The sequence below is a fragment of the Cucumis sativus genome, unplaced genomic scaffold (assembly GCF_000004075.3).
Source record: "Cucumis sativus cultivar 9930 unplaced genomic scaffold, Cucumber_9930_V3 scaffold83, whole genome shotgun sequence".
Lineage (NCBI taxonomy): Eukaryota > Viridiplantae > Streptophyta > Magnoliopsida > Cucurbitales > Cucurbitaceae > Cucumis > Cucumis sativus.
In genome coordinates this window covers 38,173-55,655 of record NW_022279574.1, presented here as the reverse complement: position 1 = coordinate 55,655, position 17,483 = coordinate 38,173, and the positions used below count along the sequence as shown (strand labels likewise).

Below are 17,483 nucleotides of genomic sequence, written 5' to 3'. Positions count from 1 at the left end.
ATTTAATAATCAACTAAGAAAAATTCGCATTCAAAGTTGACCAAGAATCCAAGACCTTCAATAGGCAAAGATAATATTCTCAACATGGTAATTGGATGTGTTCCCTTTAGCATAGTATCTTAAATAATCACTTTTTGTTATTTGAGAAAAACTCCATTTTCTCTTATTAATGAAAAAGGACTTGATAATAGGTAAGTATAATTTAATAGAAATTCTAACTAAAGAGAACTAATTATAAAAGGAAATAACGTCTAAAAAGAATAATTAAAAAAAATAATTAAGGCAATTATACAATACAAATCTACACTTTGTAATCACAACTTTCGATCTTCCTTGTATGGAGTAACATTTCAAAGAGGCCGAACTAAGATAGATCTAAGCAAAAACTTCATTGATGGCCTAAGAAAGATGGATGGAAACCTTATAATGATACAGGTAACAAACCTTTTCAATTGAGGTTTAGATGCAAAACATGTAATATAGTTCAACATTATTTTGCCAAAGTTAGTCATTAAACTCAAGCGAATCATAAAACAGAAAAAGAATGTAGATTTAAGACGACTATGTAATATATCAACTACGAATGAAATAGGCGAAGATAAAAGCAAGTATTAAGAACAAAACAAAGCATAACAAAAGAGGAAGGCCAGCTTACTATTCAAAAAAGCAAAGGAGTTCCACATCACTTGCAAGATAGCCTGTGGAACATTGCTATAGAACTATCTTGGGAACTTTGGCAGAGTTGTGTTTGGAAATTACAATGATGTTTAGCAAAAATGTTTACAATAATAAAACTATAACATAAATGTTTCATAGTGTTGGAAGAAATTTGTAAGGCCCCCTATTATCCATACATACAAAAGGAGGGGTAAAAACGTAAAAGCTCACGCAGCAGAAAAGGGGAGAATATTAGGAAAAGAACATGAGAGTGGGGCCCACGGGAAGAATGAGAAAAGAGCTATAAATAAGGCCTTATCGGGATTGGGGGCTAGGTTAACTTTTTGTCTTCATTTGGTCTGTAGAGGCTGCTAGGTCTAGGAAGGACTACTATCTTTTCCTGGGGAGGTTTGACATGATATTATCATCTTTATTGCTTTCTTTTATATTTCCTTCTACTATATCTCTTGGCATTTACATATAAATAAAGATCTACAGAGTGCTTTCTCTGTTTGCCAACTGTTTGGGTAATTTAGTATTTTATTTGTGGAGTCTCTACAACTAGTATCAGAGCCCAAACGCTGGGGGTGGTGACGCGACTGATGGCGCAAAGGCAAATAGAAGAAAGAATAGATGGAACAGAGAAAGAAATACTGGGCTTGAAGGAAATGATTCTGGAAATGAAGAAATCCATGGATAGACTGGCTGATGAAATGAAAGAAAACAACAGCTACAAAAGGCGAGATGAATCCGGAACTTCTGATGGATCAGTCATGAAGTTAAAAGGAAAATGGGAAGAAGCCGACAATCCAGGGGAAAACAATGTAGTAACTGTCGACCGAAGCAAATATAAGAAACTGGAAATGCCGATTTTCACCGGGGAAAATCCTGAGTCATGGGTGTTTAGAGCTGAGCATTTTTTCGAAATTAATAGCCTACCGGAAGCAGAAAAAGTGAAAGTAGCAGTGGTTAGTTTCGGACAAGATGAAATCGATTGGTACCGTTGGAGTAACCATAGAAAGAAGGTGGAAGGATGGGAAGATTTGAAGGTAAGGATGTTTGAATTTTTTCGAGATTCTGGGCAGAAGAGCTTAGGTGCAAGGCTGATTCGAATAGGACAAGATGGATCCTATAATGATTATGTCAAGAAATTCGTACAATATTCTGTACCACTACTGCATATGGCTGAAAGCGTGCTCTTAGATGCATTCGTGACTGGTCTAGAACCGGCTCTTCAAGCATAAGTTATTAGTAGACATCCTCAAACCTTAGAGGAATGTATGAAGGAGGCACAACTGGTAAGTGGCAGAAACCTAGCCTTGAAATTAGCCAAGGCAGAATGGGTAAACAGTGTGACTAGGAAAGGAGGAGGCTCAAGCAAGAAACAAAGCAGTCAAGATAAAAGTTCACCAAAGAAGACTGAGTTCCCCATGAAGCAAGTCACTATTCCCATTAAAGGAAACTACCAGAAAAATGAACCTCCAGTTAAAAGACTCTTGGACACGGAATTCAGAGCAAGATTGGACAAGGGTTTGTGTTTTAGATGCAATGAGAAGTACTCACCGGGACACCGATGCAAGATGAGAGAGAAAAGGGAATTAATGTTATTTATACTTAACGAAGAAGAGAGTGGCGGGGAGGAAGTCAAAATGGAAGAGACCGAAGAAGTAATGGAGCTGAACCAGTTAGTTGTTGCTGAAACCACCGAAATTGAATTGAAGACACTCACGGGGTTAACATCCAAAGGGACAATGAAACTGAAGGGGCATGTAAAAGGAAGGGAGGTGGTGATTCTCATCGACAGTGGAGCTACGAACAACTTCATCCATGAAGCAGTGGCAATGGAAGGAGGGTTGAACATTGAACTCGGTACACAATTTGGAGTGACTATTGGAGACGGGACCCGCTGTAAAGGGAAAGGTATTTGCAGAAAGGTGGAACTGAGATTGAAAGAAATGACAGTTATAACTGATTTTCTAGTGGTGGAACTAGGAAATATTGACGTGATTTTAGGGATGCAATGGCTAGATACCACCGGCACAATGAAGGTACATTGGCCATCATTAACCATGACCTTTTGGGCAAAAGACAAGCAAATCGTGTTAAGAGGAGATCCATCCTTAGTGAAACCTGAATGTTCTTTGAAGACATTGGAAAAAACGTGGGATATAGTGTAAGACCTCCAATTATTCATACATATCAAAGGAGGGGCAGAAAAGTAATTGGACAAATTAATAATGAGGAAGGAAAAAGAGGAGGAGATCGTGCAGGTGGGGCCCAGGCACAGAAATAAGAGAAAGATGAGAGAAGGAATATAAATAGGTTTTTTAGGTCTAGGGGAGGTAGGTTTTATTTTTATCCTGAAGTTGGCGGCTGCTTAGCCTAGAGGAATATCCAGTCTTTCCCTAGAGGAAGCTGGGTTTGTCTTTATTATTCCTTGTTTTTCTTGAATCTTTATGTTTTTCTGTACTCATTTTGGCTATATATAAATAAAGATAGCAGAGGGCTACCTCTGTTTTTGGCCATTGTAAGGGAGAAATAGTGAAGTAAGCAAGTTGAATCCTTACATATAGAAGATCAAGGCTTCCTCTTAGAATTCCAGAATTATGAGATGGAAGTAGAGAATGAATATGAACTGGGGACAAGATTAAAAGGAGATGAGGAGGAAATATCTATGATCCGATCCCTGCTCAAGTATTATGCGGAGATATTTGAGACACCGAAGAAATTACCTCCAAAAAGAGCTATTGATCACCGAATATTAACCCTACCTGACCATAAACCTATCAACGTAAGACCTTACAAATACGGTCATGTGCAGAAAGAAGAAATAGAAAAACTGGTGGTCGAGATGCTTCAAGCAGGGGTTATTCGCCCTAGTCATAGCCCTTACTCCAGCCCGGTGTTGTTAGTGAAGAAAAAAGATGGTGGATGGAGATTTTGTGTCGATTACCGCAAGTTAAATCAGGCGACAGTATCGGATAAGTTCCCAATTCCTGTGATAGAGGAATTATTAGATGAGCTGAATAGGGCAACGGTTGAAATTAGATCTGAAATCTGGTTATCACCAGATTAGAATGAAAGAGGAAGATGTGGAGAAAACTGTGTTCCGCACACATGAAGGGCACTATGGGTTTCTAGTAATGCCGTTTGGTCTCACGAATGCTCTGGCAACCTTCCAATCTTTGATGAACCAGGTATTTAAACCTTTCCTTCGGCGCTGTGTTTTGGTGTTCTTTGATGATATACTTGTTAATGGCGCATGCGGGCGCAGGAGGGCGCGCGGGCGCGTGCGGACGCAGGAGGGCGCGCGGGCATGCGGGCGCGTGCGGGTCGCGAAGCGGGTCAAGGCCGGGTTTTCGGGTCTGTGACCTTCTTTTCTTCATTTTTTTCAATTCTCTCACCCGGTTGAACCAATTACAGCCTGGCTTCAACTCTAATGACTTTTTTTTTATTTTTTTAAAAATTACAAACACTTTGCAACAATAAAAATAAGCCATTAACAAGGCTAATTACAATAATTAGAACAAAAACACTTAATCTAGAGCCAAAATCATAATATATCCATTTTAGTTCAAACCAAAATTTTATCTAATAAATATGAACCCACACATGCAATTGGGTAAAAATGAAGCATGCTCTGATACCACATGATAGAACTAAGTCATGCACAGCGGAAAAAGAATCGAATTTCTACCCTAATTGTCACAATTAACATGTAACCATAAACTAATCAAATTAGGGTTTTAAGAAGTATTACCTTTGAAGCTTTCAAAAGGTTTGATGTCTTCTTACCAATTCTACCCGAGACCACCACTAGTACTCAACTGCTATCCCTAGACAAAGAACCGGGTTGTGGGACCCAATTTTAGGTGTAGAAAATAATGGAGATAAAATGAGATTGGAAGTTTTTTTTTCTTTTGTGAGATGATGAAAATGATAAAAGAGGAAAAGTCCTTCAACATTTGAAAACACCTCTATTATAGCCTAATGCATGCAAAAATGCATGCAATTCATTTGCCAAATCTCAACACTAATATTCCACTAACAATTAGGGAACTTAGTGGGCTTAGTGTGTCTATATCTCATATAGCCACATATCCACTAAGAGTTAGTGGGATTATCCAATAAAATGTTGGATTTTCCCACTAACTTAGTCAAGGGTAAATGGTCATTAGATATTTCTAGTCAAAAGTCAAACTTTGACTTTTCTAAGTCAAAAGTCAATATTTTGACTTTTTACCATTTTGTCCGTCTTGACTAATTGGTCCGTCTTGACTTTTTACCATGTTTTTCTCTTCTTTTTTTTCTTCAACTTCCTGTAAATTGGAGATGTTTTCCATAACTACGTTGGCTTATGTAATTTACCTTCTCCCTAAATGCAACCATAAATCAAACAAACTAGATGAATAAATTTACACCACAGAAATCGATCCTATAAAGACTACAGCGGAGAAAGACGGGATAAGGATAAAGCATAGGAAGAGCAAATACCCCATGGGAAGTAAACTGATAAAAAATACTTTGTCTTGAGAGTAATATATCCCGAACCAATTTTCGCCGGCCATTAAGATTACCCACTGCAACTCTGCACACAAATATTTTCTTATAAACAATAATTAACACAATCTAATTGGTATCTTATGGATATAAAGACAGCATGGATCCATATTGGAAGGATTTCAAATTAGTCTACGAACAAAGAATTTGGAAGGATTTGTGATCAACTAAGGAGCTCTCGACTTTCTTCGCTGGAATTTACCTTCCTTGGGTACTTATCGACCAGAGACTGGAAGTAATTGTGCTCTTCGTCCATAGTAGTCATCCAACCAGCAAGGGAAAGACCACGACGCGCAGTGGAATAGGAAAAAGAGCGTCGAGCACAGCCTTCGTGTCACAGCAATCGTTTTTCCTTTATTGGTAGACCGAAAAGGCTTTGTCAAGCAGGCAGGCATGATTGTCACTCGATCGACAGTTGAGAAATCCAGCGCTGTTAGGGCTAGGAGAAGAAGATGGTCGTGAATCGCGATTTTGAGGAAGACGAAGAAGATAAGAGAAGGGGAGAGGACGAGAAAGTAGAGAGAAAGAGCCGTTAGAGAAGAAGTAGGGGAAGAAATTCTTTTATTTAAAATTCAATTGCATTATTTATTTATTTATTTAATTTAAATAATATACATAAATTTGCAAATTGGAATATATAGTTATATTACTTATTATAGAATATAAAATGAAAATAGTGATTAATAGTGATTAGAAGAAACGCCTAAAATAAACAAAAATAATAAATATTCAAAAAAATATTCTTTTTTTATTTAAATAATACGAAGGCTAGTACCCTTCGGGAAGTGATTGGTCTGTCATATGCTATAAACGGGATTAAAACTCCATTTCTCATACTTTCACTCATTGATTAACTCATTGTTAAGATTAGTTAGGTATATTTCGATTTCACACTAAGCCAAGAAATTCAAGAACGATAAATTTTAAAATTTGGGGATAGGGATCAACAAGTTATTGAAAATTTTTTCCTCGCCAAGTAGAATTGCTTTATCAATGATTTAGTGAATGTATCTATGTTCAGTTCGTGTGTGTACATGTATGAATCAAATTCATTTCGTTAGGATGGGGATCATCAATTTAATTAGGGATCGGTCTTATGATGAAACAATTCATTGCATTGATCAAATCCAATATAAAAAACCATTTTACCTATACTCATTAGATAGATAAATCCAGTTCCTCAATGAGCCCTAAGCCCTAAAAGCCCTAAGCCTTAAGCCCTAAGCCCTAAGCCCTAAGTCCTAAGCGCCCTAAGCGCTGTAAAAGCCCTAAAAGTCCTAAAAGCGCAAAGCCCAAGCCCTAAAAGCACAAGCCCTAAACCCTAAAATCCCAAAAGCCCAAAGCACAAGCCCTAAAAGCCCAAAACCTAATCCCTAAAAGACCTAAAAGCCCTAAGCGTCCTAAAAGCCCTAAGAGCCCAAAGCACGAGCCCTAAAAGCCCAAGCCATAATCCCTAAGCACTAAGCCAAAGGCCCTAAGCCCTAAAAGCCCCAAAAGCACCAAAAGCCCTAAGCCCTAAAAGCCCTAAGTCCTCCTAAAAGCATTAAGCCCTAAAAGCACTTAGCCATAATCCCTAAAAGCCATAAGCCTTAAAACCTAAAAGCCCTAAGAGCCCTAAAATCCCAAAAAGTCCTAAGCGCCCTAAACCCTAATCCCCTAAACACTAAAGCCATAAGCCCTAAAATCCCCAAGCCCTAAAACCCTAAGCCCAAGCCCTAAAAGCCCAAGCCATAAAAGCCCAAACCCTAAGCCCTAAGCCGTAAGCGCCCTAAAAGCCCTAAAAACCCTAAACCCTAAAAGCTATAAGCCCTAAAAGCCCTAAGCGCCCTAAAACCCTCAAGCGCCCTAAAAGCCTAAAGCCCTAAGCCCTAAGCGGTAAGCCCTAAAAGCCCTAAGCCCTAAAACCTGAAAGCCCTAAGCGCCCTAAGCGCTGTAAAAGCCCTAAAAGCCCTAAAAGGCCAAAGCCCAAGCCCTAAGCCCTAAAATCCCAAGCCCTAAGACGTAAGCCAAAACCCGTAAGCCCTAAAAGCCCTAAGCCCTAAACGCCTTAAAAGCCATAAACGACTTAAGCGCCCTAAAAGCCCTAAACGCCCTAAAAGCCCAAAGCCCAAGCCTTAAAAACCCAAGCCCTAAAAGCCCAAGCCCTAAAGGCCCGAGCCCTAAAAGCCCGAGCCCTAAGCCATAAGCCATAAGCCCTACAAGCCCTAAGCCCTAAGCAATAAAAGCACAAGAACTAAGCCCTAAACCCTAAACCCTAAGCCCTAAGCCCTGAGCCCTGAGGCCTAAGCCCTAAGGCCTCAGCCCTAAAAGCCCTAAAAGCCCTAAAAGTCGTAAAAGCCGTAAAAGCCCTAAGCCCTAAGCGCTAAGCCCTAAAAGCCATAAGCCCTAAAAGCTCTAAGCCCTACAACCTAAAAGACCTAAAAGCCCTAAACGCCCAAAGCCCAAGCCCTAAAAGCCCTAAAAGTCTAAGCCCTAAGCCCTAAGCCCTAAAAGCCCAAAAAGCCCTAAGCCCTAAAAGCTAAAAGCCATAAGCGCCCTAAAAGCCCTAAAAGCCCAAAGCCCTAAGCCTTAAAAGTCATAAGCCCTAAGTGCCCTAAAAGCCCTAAACGTCTTAAGCACCCTAGGCGCACTAAAAGCCCAAAGCCCAAGCCCTAAAAGCCCTAGGCCTAAAAGGCCTAAGCCCTAAAAGCCCAAAGCCCAAGTCCTAAAAGCCCAAACCCTAAGCCCTAATCCCTAAAATCCCTAAGCGCCCAAAAAGCCCTAAGAGCACTAAAAGTCCTAAAAGCCCAAGGAGCCCAAAGCCCGAGCCCTAAAAGCCCAAGCCCTAAGCCAAACGCCCTAAGCCCTAAAAGCCCTAAAAGCCCCAAAAGCCCTAAAAGCCCTAAAAGCCCTAAAATCCCTTATCCCTAAATACCCTTAAAGCCCTTAAAGCCCTAAGCCCTAAGCTCTAAGCCCTAAAAGCGCTAAGCCCTAAGCCATAATCCCTAAAAACACTAAGCCCTAAAACCTAAAATCCCTAAGCGCCCTAAAATCCCTAAAAGCCCTAAGCGCCCTAAACCCTAAACCCTAAAGCCATAAGCCCTAAAAGCCCTAAGCCCTAAAACCTAAAAGCCCTAAGCGCCCAAAAAGCCCTAAAAGCGCTAAAAGCCCTAAGCCATAAGCCCAAAAAGCCCAAAAAGCCCTAAGGCATAAGCCCAAAAAGCCCTAAAAGCCCTAAGCCCTAAAAGTTCAGCTACGAAATCTGGTAAAGAGAAAGACCTAATCCATAATGTTAAAGAGGAAAAGACCAAGTCAGATTCCTTTATTCAAATAGGTTAGTATCACAGCTCTAAAGGAAAAAACTTACGGATCTCTACGATGAATTTCCTTGAATGATGTAGCAGCATTTGATGCTTGAAACACGGTTTCATTTATGCTGTGAAAAATAAGATCGATAAATAAAACTTTTGGCTACAATTAGCCACAGAAACATAAAGCTGTGACACGAAAACAAAAGCTAACAGATAATTAACTATACAGTTTGTAGGCAAAATACCAAATAGCCCATAATCAAGATCACAACTCAAGCAGACAATAATGTGTAGTTTATCATTTCCATCCAAATAATTCAATCATAAATAAGGTCTAATGGCCAAATAATATGGCCTTTCACATAAATACTTACTCCTGAATTTTTTGAACGATAATGTTATCGCTTCTCTCCCACGTTTCACGAAGGCCCTCAACCATCTGCCAATTCCAATATAAGAAAATTATTTTACATATTATATTAAACATTGAAAATTCTTTTACATATTATCTTTTTTTTATGTATTCCTATTGAAGAATCTCATTTGAGCATTTTGTGGTCAATTTGACTTGACAGAAACAGCAAAACATTCAATTAGAAGGAAGCAAGATGCCCAGTTTTTTTGAACTGCGGTTTTTTTTTTTTTTTTTTTTGCTTTAACTTGCTGTAAATTGGAGATGTTTTCCATAACTGCTTCGGCTTGGAGCCCTCTCTCTACTCCTTATGTAATTTCAAGAAATAGATAAAATCCAAGTTAAACTAGATAAGTGGAAAAGATTGTCTCTTTAGTGGAGGTTGGACACACTTTGTAAGTCGGTTTTTTCACATATACCTACTCACTATATGTCTATATTCTTAATGCTAGAAAAGATGATTCATAAAGTGATTAATTGGAAGGTGGTGTCTTGTTCGCAGAGGATGGTGGAATCGGCGTCGATGGTGCAACGTTAAAAAAATGCAACCTTCTTGCTAAATGGGGATGGAGATTTATAAATGAAAAGAATTCCCTTTGGGCTAAAGTGGTGAAGAGTATCCATGGAGAAAGTTAATTTGGATGGCATATTAAAGGAATTGTCACTTGCAGTCTCCATATTCCCTGGATTAGCATTTCGAGATGCTAGCTTCAAGTGGATTCCTAGGCATTGTTCAAGTTCGGTGATGGTTGAAGAATTTAATTTAGTCAAACCCTAAACCCTAGACCCGTAAACCCCTAAACAAACTCTTTTGTGAATGATATCTTTGCGCCTATAGCTCCTTTGACCGGAGTTATCCCCTTTCCTCTCATACTCTACTCGACTCTATAAACTCCTAATACTAGGATTTTCATAATTCGAGATCCGAACAAGGAGTGAGCTATTTTAGTCAACTCCCTTCCTTGCAAATCTGGACCCAAACACCCCAACATGGTAACAAACGACTATAAAAAAAAAAAGTAATATCCACAAAATAGACATGGTCAAATTCGAAAATACATGTTCTTGGTGATGGAATGGAGGGTTGAGAGTGATTGTGGTGTCCCTATAGTTAGCAACCATATTGGTGGAGATCAAGTATTGGTGTAAGTTAACAGAAGGTATGAAGTAGATGTTACATATTGCATATTATTGTCGCTCATTTTGAACAGCAACCCTCCTTCACAAAACGGTAGGGGGGAGGGGGTTAAACTTCATTTTCTTTTTACCATTTTACCGATAATAAAAATAAAAAAGTAGTGTTGATCATCAAAATAAAAAAAGACATGGAGTGTATTTGGGGCAGGAGAATGATAAAGCAAATGGCGCTGTTGTTGGGGGTTCTTGGCATGGTGTAGGAACTTTAGTTGAACCTTGCTGAAATTTTTGTTAGTTAAACAATTGAAAGCATATTTTTATTTTTACAATAATAGCAGCCATACACACATAATAATAAAAGTTTTACATATTCTTATCTCTTGAATTATCTTTTCTTAAATAGTACCATAGAGAAGAGAAAATATAAAAAGATCGCATGCTCCCTTTTCCTCTTCTTGCTTATAGTTTTGCACGATCTTTACTCTCTCTTTGGTTTTTGATGCATGTCTTCTGCTCTAAATAACATAGAAAATTTTGAAGACATGATATGATTAAATAAAGAAGATTAAGAAGAAAGAAAGAAACTTAAAAGATAAAATAGTTTAGGGCCAAACAATCTTCAAGAAGATCCACCCTTAGAAACACATACCTGAAACCGAAACTTGAAACAGAACCTTGAAACCTTGAACCCCAACCCTTGAACCCCAACAAACGAACCACAAAACCCCCAAACCTTCAAACCCCAAAACTCCTAAACCCAAAACTTGAAACTCCAAACGCTCCATCCCGATGCTCGAAATCACGAACCTCGAACCGATCCATGCACCCTAAACCCCGAAACCTGAAACCCTAAAATCCAAACCCCCAAACCCCAAAACTCCTAAACCCAAAACCTCGAAACCTCAAACTTCAAACCTCAAACGCTCCACCCCGGAGCCTGAAATCACGAACCTCGAACCGATCCATACATCTTAAACCCCGAAACCTAAAACACGAAACCCTAAATCCCTAAAAACCGTAAACCGTAAACAATAAACCCTAAAGTACCCCAAAACCACAAACCTCGAAAGCTCGAAAGCTCGAAAAGTCTAAACCTTGAAACCTAAAACCCCTAACCCAACCCCAAACCTCCAAACCCCCAACCCCCAAACCCAAAAACCTCGAAACCTGAAACTTGAAAACCCAAACGCTCTACCCTGAGACCTGAAATCAAGAACTCCAAACTGATCCATGCACCCTAAACCCTAAAATCCCTAAAATCCTAAAACCGTAAACCATAAATCCTAAATTTTAACCCTTAAACCATAAACCCTAAAGTACACCAAAGTACCCTAAACCACGAACCCCGAACCCCAAACCACGAACCCTGAACCCCAAACCCTAATCCCCAATCTCGAAACTCGAACCCTAAAATCCTAAACACTAAACCCTAAAGTACCTTTAACCTCAAACCCCAAACCCCGAACCTCGAACGTCGAACCTCCAACCTTGAACCCTGAAACGAAACCTAAAACCCAAAAACTACAAACCTCGAAACCCAACCCCCAAACCTTCCAACCCCTAAACCCTGAAACCCCAAACCCCTAAACCCTGAAACCCCAAACGCTCCACCCCGAATCCCAAAATCACGAACACTGAACCAATCCATGCACCTTAAACCTCGAAACCTAAAACCCTAAACCCTAAACCCCTACAAACCTAAAACCGTAAACCATAAATCCTAAACTTTTAACCCCTAAACCGTAAAACCTAAAGTACCCCAACCCACGAACCCCGAACCCGAAACCCGAACCCAAAATCCTAAATAAAAAACCCTAAAGTACCCCAAACCCCGAACCTCGAACCCTAAACCTTCCAACACCCAAACCTCCAAACTCCCAACCCCCAACCCCAACCACAAAACCCCTAAACGCCAAAACTCAAAATCCGAAACCTGAAATCCTAACTTCAAACTTTGTTGGTGGAGAACAATTTCTATTATTTAGGGAATATCTATGTATTTTGTATTATGAATTGGTTTGAAATTTTAAGTTTCTTATTATGATTCGAATTACATGCATTTTGGGTATCAAACTTTAATTAATATTGGTCATCGTCTCGAAATCTAATAACACACAGCTTTAAAACTCTACCCTCAACCCTAAACCCTGAAACCCCAAACACACCACCCCAAAGCCCAAAATCACGAACCTCGAACCAGTTCATGCACCCTAAACCCGAAAATTGAAACCGTAAATCCCAAATCCTCTAAACCCCTAAACTCTTAAACCTCAAAACTCGAAATCCGAAATCCGAAACCTGTAATCCTAACTTCAAACTTTGTTGGTGGAGATAAAAAATTCTATTATTTAGGGAATATTCATGGATTAGTTTGAAATATTGAGTTTTTTTTTATGATTCGAATTACATGCATTTTGGGTATCAAACTTTGTTTAATATTGGTCATCGTCTCAGAATCTAATAACACCCATCCCTATAACTCTAACCTAAACCCCAAACACTTCACCCCGAATCTCGAAATCACGAACCCCGAATCGATCCATGCACCCTAAACCAGAAATCTGAAATCGCAAACCATAAATCCTAAACTTTAACCCATAAATCATACACCCCAAAGTACCCAAAACCTCAAACCACGAACCCCAAACCTCAATCCCGAAACTCGAACCCAAAGTCCTAAACACTAAAGCCTAAATACCCCTAACCCTGAACCCTAAACCTCGAACCTCGAACCTTGAACCTGAAACCCTGAAACCAAAACCACCAACCTCGAAACCTCGAAAAGTCCAAACCTCGAAACCCAAACCGCAAACCTTCCAACCCTCAAACCCCAACCCCCAACCCCCAACCTCAAAAGCTCGAAAAGTCTAAACCTCGAAACCCAACCCCTACCTCTCAAACCATCAAACCCTAAACCCAAAACCCTAAACCCTAAACCCCAAAACCCCAAAACCCCAAAACCCCAAAATGACCAAACAATCCTTAAGTGTAAGTTCGTAACTCACAAACTAACAAAAAGTTCAAAATGTGTGAAAAATGCACTTTGAGACCTAAAATGGAAACCAAGTATGTAAATGAAACAAACTTAGTCTTAAACAAATCTAAAAATTTTTCAAACTATGTTTAAGTATCACTCATAACCTACCAAAAAGTTCAAAAAGTATGGGAAAAAAAAAAAAACACTCCAGGATCCAAAATGGCAACCAAGTGTGCAAGTGCAACAAACTTAGTTCCAAACCAACCTAAAAAGTGGTCAAGGCGTGTCTAAGTATCACTTGGACTTTCAAAACGATCTAACAAAGCTTAAGTGTAATTTGGTAACCCATAAGCTACCAAAAAGTTCAAAAAGTGTGAAAACAGCACGTCAAGACCCAAAATGGCAACCAAGTGGGTAAGGTCAATAAACTTAGTTTCAAACCAACCTAAAACGAGTTCAAAACGTGTCTAAGTATCACTTGAACTTTCAAAATGATCTAAAAAAGCTTATGTGTAGGTTCGTAACTAATAAGCTACCAAAAAGTTCAAAAAGTGTGAAAAGAGCACTTGAAGACCCAAAATGACAACCAAGTGTGTAAGTGCAACAAACTCAATCTAACCTAAAATGTATTCAAAACGTGTGTAAGTATCACTTGAATTTTCAAAACGACCAAACAATGTTTAAGTGTAAGTTTGTAACTCACAACTTACCAAAATTTCAAAAAGTGTGAAAAAAGCACTCCACGACCCAAAATGGCAACAAAGTGCGCAAGTGCAATAAACTTAGTTCCAAACCAATCTAAAAAGTGGTGAAGGTGTGTCTAAGTATCACCTGGACTTTCAAAACGATCTAGCAAAGCTTAAGTGTAAGTTGGTAACTCATAGCCTACCAAAAAGTTCAAAAAGTGTGAAAAGAGCACTTTAAGACCAAAATGACAACCAAGTGAGTAAGGTCAACAAACTTAGTTTCAAACCAACCTAAAACGACTTCAAAACGTGTCTAAGTATCACTTGAACTTTCAAAATGACCTAAGAAAGCTTACGTGTAGGTTCGTAACTCATAAGCTACGAGAAAGTTCAAAAAGTGTGAAAATAGCACTTCAAGATGACAACCAAGTGTGTAAGTGCAACAAACTTAGTGTCAAACCAACCTAAAACGTGCTCAAAACGTGTCTAGGTATTACTTGAGTTTTTAAAATGACCTAGAAACTCTTAAGTTCTTCTGCCTTCTCCTTCAACGCTTAGACAGATTGTTGAAATTCTATGTTTCTGCAATGTTTCCCAGAACATGAAACATTCATTATGGAAATAAGTACCATGAATACAAACCGTGAAGAAACAGTAAAACAGTCAATACAAGAAGCAAGTGGAAGCTCAGAAGTTTCATATTTCATCAGGATGATTTTCATTTTGATTGTCTAATATTCAACTCTAATTACATAAGGTGCATTAGTGTAAGCAAAGACGGAAACAAAAGAAACATAACTCACCTTACCGCCTTCTCTAATTGATCCATTTGCATCACGTACACAGTAAACCTGTTGCGTTTGGAACTGTTGAAATTCAATAAAAAGGAGTTAACATCATCTCATCCTACAAAACAAAATCCACAACTATAGAACAAAGACTGTCAGAGCATACAGCTACAATGATAATGGGAGTGCTTCCCATCATCTTGGTCTCTCGTACCTCAACATCTGAAATGTGCAGAATCTGTTTATCATAACAGAAATAATTACTTTTAAGTCATAGAAAAAAGCCTTACATTAATTAGAATACCATCCACCTGTCAAGATGTGTACATACCTCAAACAATAGCCAAAGCACAAGGGGTGTGTTTACGAGTGCTTGTAGCACAAGTAATGCAATTATGAACCCTTCAATATAAAAAAAATGATTAATAATCAAATACTCAGATGTTTTCTTTCACTCTCGTACTATTGTTTAAGTGCTTCTTGGTCAAGCACCTAGACCAAAAGGCTATCTATGAGCGTTTTCTAGTTTCTGAAAAAAGAAATACTCTAATGTGTGGTCGTACTAGCATAAACAGTCATAGATAATTATGAGATGATATCCTTCGTAATGGGATAAGATAATACTTACTATTATTTAGTATTTTCTTTTATTTAATTGAAGAAATAATTGGAAAATAAAACAGAAAGTACAAAAATGAGTAATAACCCCCAGTAAAGACCGGTATGATTCAATTCAACATTTTGTTTGGTCTCTCGACATGATGATAATTTTTACCTAGAGTGCTTCTAGGCCATAATGCAAATATTAACACGTGACAGAGTTCCCACATATGACTTTATTCTCTCATTGTTGCCCATTATGTAAAGTTGTCGATGAAACACCAGCCAGTTTATCATTTGCCATTTTGCTGAAAAATTTAGGAAGCAGATCATCTCTCCTTTGGTTAATCTGCCGCCCTACCAAACAAGATTATGAACCTTCTTTTATGCACCCTCACTGGCACCCTTTACTGACTTTAAAAGAATTACGTGGATGCATCTTATTCGGAAATTTTTACAGATTCGCATGGAAGGAACAGGAACAATCGCCTCCTTAGTGAAAAGGCAGGCCTTAAGATAGGTTTTTTATTCCTTTTAAAATATAATCTATCCTGCTATGACTTAGTGCAATTTTTCATGTTTCTATAGCTCTTCCAATCTCTATTCTTGCATCTCTTCTGACTGATTGGAGAAATCTCTTGTAAACTCTATTCGCGTGGGTGTTTCACCAAACCTTTTGTAAATTTCATACATCAATAAAATTACTTCTTATAAAAAAAAATAAGGGGAAGAAACTACGTTTTAGAGACAAATGGCTCTAAAGCACACACAAACATTCTCCATCTCACTATCTATCTGCCCTATTTCCAATTTAATCCAGCATTCATTTGGGGTTATTGTAGGTTCATATTTAGAAATAGTCATTCATGTTGTGATGCAAAATCCCTTTTATGTATCTAAAACTAAAATCACGAAAATCATCGTGGACATGTAGCACAACAAACTAAATTTCCACGGGAAGCCTTTGCTAACAAAATGGTAGACAATAATTACTCAAGCAAGAGAGAAGGACTATAATTAATTAACAGAAGTACAAATCAATCTAGGTGCACAACCACCAAGCAAGAGAGAAGGAACAATAAACTTCAATAACAAAAGAAAGGTAGTATCCAGACTATCCTTACTTGTTATCGAAGAAGATACCTTGGCTTCGGTAAGCCCGATGCTCTGTCATATAACATTCAATTACCTCAGTACTGCAATGTTTCTTCAAAGTTTGGGAATCTACCTAAAACATAAATATATATTGCAACTTGAAAACCTCCATGTCAGAAACTTTACTTTAATTATCAAAGTAGATGCTATGCAAGAATTAGTTAGCAGAAATACAACATAAATAGTAATGATATTCTTTGGGGAGTGGATAAAAGTATCTTTCATCTTCGAAATAAGCTTAGCAGTTAGCATTAACCTTTATATTTTGATTACTTCTTAAACTTTATCCACGAAATATGGTAAAGAGAAAGACCTAATCCATAATGCTAAAGAGGAAAAGACCAAGTCAGATTCCTTTATTCAAACAGGTTAGTATCACAGCTCCAAAAGAAAAAAACTTACGGATCTCTACGATGAATTTTCTTGAATGATGTAGCAGCATCTGATGCTTGAAACACGGTTTCATTTATACTGTGAAAAATAAGATCGATAAATAAAACTTTTGGCTACAATTAGCCACAGAAACATAAAGCTGTGACATGAAAACAAAATCTAACAGATAATTAACTATACAGTTTGTAGGCAAAATACCAAATAGCCCATAATCAAGATCACAACTCAAGCAGACAATAATGTGTAGTTTATCATTTCCAACTAAATAATTCAATAATACATAAGGTCAAATGGCCAAATAATATGGCCTTTCACATAAATACTTGCTCCTGAATTTTTTGAACGATAATGTTATCACTTGTCTCCCACGTTTCACGAAGGCGCCCTCAACCATCTATCAATTCCAATATAAGAAAATTATTTTACATATTATATTAAACATTGAAAATTCTTTTACATATGATTTTTTTTTTTTACGTATTCCTATTGAAGAATCTCATTTGAGCATTTTATGCTCAATTTGACTTGAAAGAAACAACAGACTTTCAATTAGAAGGAAGCAAGATGCCAAGTTTTTTTGAACAACTGTTTTTTTTTTTTTTTTTTTGCTTTAACTTGTTGTAAATTGGAGATGTTTTTCATAACTACTTCGGCTTGGAGCTCTCCTTATGTAATTTCAGGAAATAGATAAAATCCAAGTTAAACTAGATAAGTAGAAAAGATATAATCTCTCTAGTGGAGGTCGGGCCACACTTTGTAAGTCGGTTTTTCCTATATACCTACATATTATATGTCTATATTCTTAATGCCAAAAAAGATGATTCATAA

The 17,483-nt window shown here is 38.0% G+C and overlaps 1 long non-coding RNA gene across 1 annotated transcript; it reads right to left on the bottom strand.

The window, feature by feature from the left end:
• Positions 1-14,350: 14,350 nt before the first annotated feature.
• On the bottom strand, positions 14,351-16,282 carry LOC116406286. The gene is made up of 4 exons (XR_004219313.1): positions 16,232-16,282; positions 14,839-14,909; positions 14,674-14,745; positions 14,351-14,585 (listed from the first exon to the last, which is right to left on the bottom strand). It is a non-coding gene; the product is annotated as an uncharacterized LOC116406286 (long non-coding RNA).
• Between the last annotated feature and the right edge of the window lie 1,201 nt (positions 16,283-17,483).